Genomic DNA, 5,117 nt, shown 5'->3' on the forward strand with positions numbered 1-5,117 from the left:
TCCTCCTCCTCCTCCTCCTCCTCCTCTTCCTCCTCTTCCTCCTCCTCACAGGTCAAAACTGTCTTTGCAAGATGATTTTATCCATGGTGTGTGTGTTTCTGTATCCACACGTGTACACATGTGTGCATGTTGTGAAGAGCTTAATGGAACTAAAGAAAGAAGGGAGAGGGCATGAAAGACAGCGCAATGATTTAAAGCTCTTCCAGAGCTCCTGGGATCAATTCCCAGTACCCACATGGCAGATAACAATTGTTTATAACTTTAGTGCCAAAGAATCTGGCACTCTCTTCTGGTCTCTTTAGGTACTGCACACACATGATGCACATACATACATGCAGGCAAAACACCCATACACATAAAATTAAAAAAAAAAGGCAATCAAGAAGAGAGGAAGTTTGAGGAGAGAGACAGCAGAGGCAAGACCCTGTGACAGGTGTGTAGGTATAGGGTCCCCTCCCCCCATCACTTTCAGCTACGATTATAGGACTCTCTCTCTCTCTCTCTCTCTCTCTCTCTCTCTCTCTCTCTCTCTCTAGCTCAGTGTCTCCAGATGTATAACATTTTTAGGCCTGGTCAAGAGGGTATATTGAGACACACACACCACATGCCTAAGAAAGTAATGTCAAGTTAGTATGTTTTTGAATTTGAAGTATTTTTATCTTCTAACCAGAGCAAATGTACCCTTTTAAGGATATGGACAGCTAGGTTCAGATTTCAAGCTCTGGCATGAGAAATGCTGGCTGGTGCCCATCTTCTATCCCCAGGCCCGCTCCAGTCTTTCCTACAAAGGCCTCTATATAACTGTATGATACTCTGTCCTGCTTAAGTGACTGTCCTCTGGTTGAGTCCGTCTTTGGGGAAGAGCTCTGTGCAGCTTTGCTAAACAGACTCAGGACCATTTGAATCCTATGGTCTAGGTAAAAATAACCTGGCTTCTGGGGAGCCACATGATTGCAACTGTGTGAACTGATCCTGTAGAGAGGGTATATAGCCAATGAGGGACTAGGGTCACAGGTCCCAGATAACAGTGTGGCTAGTTGGGCTCTTCTGGCTTAACCTTTAAGAAAGCATAGTTTTCAGGATTATCCAAGGGCAAGGTGATTTCTACCTCACCCAGCAACTTGGCTCTGCAGGGTAAAGAGCCCTGTGCAGTGACCTATCATTGTGTGGAGGTAGGGCTTATGCTCCTCTGCTCTTCAGAGGGCTTGATAGCCGCTCTTGCACAAAGGACTAGATGGAATGGCTGCAACAGACCTCGCCTGTGGCTCTCAGCCACATAACATACCACAAAGCATCCCTGAATCCAGGGAGCTGCATTTCCACATAAGCCCCAGCCTCTTAGCAGTCCCTGGATTAATTTTCAGTGGAAAAATACCCAGAGTGATTCATTATGATCCCCACTCTCACGGCCGCCCGGAATTTAAATGAGATAAACACGGAGGAAAATTCTAGTGTACAAATAGACTGCACTCCAGAACTCTCACAGAGCAGACTTCAATAAATGCTAGGGCGAGTGAAAGCTAATTAGGAAAACCGGGTGTGCAGGGTCAAGGAAGGGGGTTGGCTGCGAAGCCATATGCATTTTGAAGAAGTCTGGGCTAAGCCAACTCACCAAAGGGGGATGCTCATAAAAGAGGAGAAAAATGAGAGCCGGCCAGGGCCAGGTGGGATGTGGAACCTGTCATCACTCATGCACAAGTTGTTCCATGGATGTGGGGCGCAGGGAATGCTAGGTGAGGAGGAGAGAGGGGTGGGTGCTGATGCAGAAGCCTGGAGGCTGAGTTCCATCCTGGACTCCACTGCTAAGTAACCAGCCCAGTGAAGTCCAAGGACATTGCTGTGGTTCTTAGATCTTTATGCAATGGACTAAAAACACATGCCTTGCCTAACTTACAGAGCAGGTGGGAGAACAAGCCCACTCGGGACTATTATAACAGCATATCTGAGACTTAAAAATAAACACAGTTTCTTTGGCTCATGGTCATGTCATTGGGAAGTCCAAAATCAAGGGGCTAGTTCTTTTTTTTTCCCCCCTCTCCTTTAAAGACAGGGTCTCATTGTAACCTAGGCTCGTCTCAAATTTGTTATCTAAGTAGTCAAGGGAGACCTTGAACTCAAGGTCCTTCTGTCTCCTGGTCTACTGAGTGCTGGGGATAGAGGCTTATTCTATGATGCCTGGCTTATGTGATACTCATAATCCTCAGGTCTCCTGTACACTAGGAGACATTTCAACGGGACAGTTCTGGAGAGACCGATCCTCCTGTGTCAATCTGTGGCAGAAGTTTGGGTGGGTAAAAGGATGTAACAGGCTGAGATGGGCCGTACACACACATCTCCTTTTCTGGAAAGCACTGATCTATTTGTGAGGAATGAGCCTTCCGGGTTAGACGCCTCCTTAACATTGTTCACTGGAGAATAATAGGTTTGGCATGGATACTCTCTCCGGGGATGGGCATTCAAATCACACAAAGAGCAAAGTCAAAGTAAGAAGAAAGGTCAGGAAGCGGAGTATAGCTGGGGCAAATGTAAAATGTGGCTGTGTCCAGCCTCTATCAGAAATGCTGCCAGTTGCCTTGTTTATCCCGGAAAACTCCATTTATTGAATGTGTATATCTTGAGTGTCATACCAAACTCAAGCCTTGAGCACAAGAAATAGTAAAGTAACTCCTGCAGAGAGGGAGGGCAGAGAGGGAGAGGGATCCAGTGAACGGAGTATGACATTTACCTAGGAAAGGACCATAGTAAAGCCTAGTCATCAGTCAACAGAGAGAGGCAAACAGGGCTCAGAACTCGAGACCAAATGCCCAGCCCGACCTAGTAAGAGCATCTGTGCCACCACCCTGAGCCTCTCCGCAGGATAGGCCATGGATCATTGGGGAAGAAGAGGCAGAAGGAGAGTAAAGCCATGGGCCGGGGAGGGTGCTGTACAGTGGTTGTCTTCTGGACATGGCGTGGCTGCTGCCATCACTCACAGCGGCGGTGGTGGCCCGCCCAGGATGAACCAGTCAAAATCTCAGCATAGAGGAGGTGACTAACCTTCAGGGTCTGGCCCTGGCTGAGAAGCTACCAGCAGTGGCTAACAGAGCAGGATATGGCAACTGGTAGGCTCCCCATGCCCCAGTGAATGGCACCATGCCCGCACACACATGGGTAGCACTAACTGGAACTGGTGGGTTATGTCAAAAAGATACAAAGTTGGGAGGTGTCCTGAGGAAGCTATGTGGGGTTGGGAGGAGGAGAGAAAACCAGCCTGGCCTCAGAGGACTGGCTGGCTAGCTGGAGCCGATGCCATGGTACATTGCTTACTCTCAGCAAGAGCATGACCATGACCATGGGCTATTTAAGACCTTGCCAGAACTCCTTTGCAATCATTTACAGAGAAACGCTTGTTGACAAGAAAGACCTGACACAGTAAATGTGGAAATTGCCCACTTATTATCAGCAGGCTTTAAGAAAAGCCGGGAGAGGTAAACAATGTTTCCATCATAACCCCAGAGGTGTGTTTCCACACTGGCATATCTGCTTAGGATAAAAAAGACAGACGGGTACCGCTAATCCACAACTTGGCTAGCTTTGGTAGGACTATTTTTAATAGAGAACATGAAGAGTCTCTTCTTGAATTGTGGTTCCCCCTAAATGTGTTTCTGTGTGCACACGCATGCGCACGCATACACACACACACACACACAGCCCACAGTGGGGAGGGGATGGAGGGAGGGAGAGGAAGAGGAAGAGGGAGGAGAGGGAGAGGTAGATAAATTTGGCTCTCAGAATGATGAGACCCTCAGTTGATGCCTAGAGCCTAGCCCTGGCCCTGGTCTTTCCTTGTGTGCCTCTGGGTCTTAGGCTTCTCACTTGGACAATATGGGCAATAGGGCCTTGTAAGTGTTATTGCTGCAGAACTGAAAAGAGATCAAAGGCATTACTTTAAAAGCACAAGAAACAGATGACTTAGAAGCACAATTTCATTTGGAAGGGCAGCCTCTGTGTATCTGGTGATCCTCTTCCCTCCCTCCCTCCCTCCCTCCCTCTCTTCTCCCTGCCATTCCTTTTATATTGCTGAACTCCAGTGTGTGCCAGGACATGCAGATAAACATCCTACCATTTCAAAAGGCACTGGCAACCCGCTGAGGAGCACGGAGGTATACACCAGTAATTTCGGTTCAGGACCAGGTAAAAGGTACCACAGGGGCTTCAGAGCTGTTTTTGGACACTTCATTTGATTTGGGCTTTGAGAGATGAAGGTCAGAGCTGAGCTGAGCTGAACTGAGCTGGAGAATATGGTAAGGAGGAAAAGAGAGAACAAAGGCATTTGGGAATAGCTTGAGAGCTCCTGACGCTTCCTAGGAAATAGCAGGCATGGGTGGCATGAGACTGAAGGCTGGGGACAGCCATGTGTGGAGGCAAGGTTGCTTTGCTCTCGTTTGCTGTGTGGAATCTTTCTTTATTATATGGGTGGGAGGAGTTCCTGGAAGCTTTGAGGAGAAAAAGCCATAGTCATGGGTATAAAATCTCATCTTTTGTGGAGTTTTCTTGCAGGCAAAGAAAAGCAGCTGGAGGAAAAAAAAACGTGTACAGAAGTTACAGGAGGATGTGGGCATGGAGGAAGCTTCCTAATGGGAGCTGGGCGAGAGAGGTGTGAAGGAGGCACAGACAAACACAAACTTGCCATCACCATTGCTACAAAGGGTTTCAAACACCCCTGGGAAACAAAATGCCCATTTGGTGTTCTTAATATGTAAGAGGTAAATACAACAGTTATTACTGTGCTTCTGGTTTGTAATTCCTACCTGATGGACTGTCATGTTGGTGCATGCTGTAATCCCAGGATTTGGGAAATTGTGAGTTTGAAGTTAACCTAGACTATAGAGGGAGACTAATTTAAACAACAACAATAGCAGCAGCAGCAACAACAACAACAATCAACAAACCAAAAGAAAAAAAAACCCTTAATTAATGATAATTACCTTGGATCAGTGTGGACAATGAGAGCACAGGAAGCTGAAGTTAGGGGTGCAGGGTGACATATCAGATTCTACAGCTGCATCGGCCTTCGTACTCAGCTTGTTTCTGGAGTTTGGCTTTGGTCACCGAGCACCCAGAAGTTCTGATTTACA

Source organism: Mus caroli, chromosome 9, assembly GCF_900094665.2.
Source record: "Mus caroli chromosome 9, CAROLI_EIJ_v1.1, whole genome shotgun sequence".
In the NCBI taxonomy this organism is placed as follows: Eukaryota; Metazoa; Chordata; class Mammalia; order Rodentia; family Muridae; genus Mus; species Mus caroli.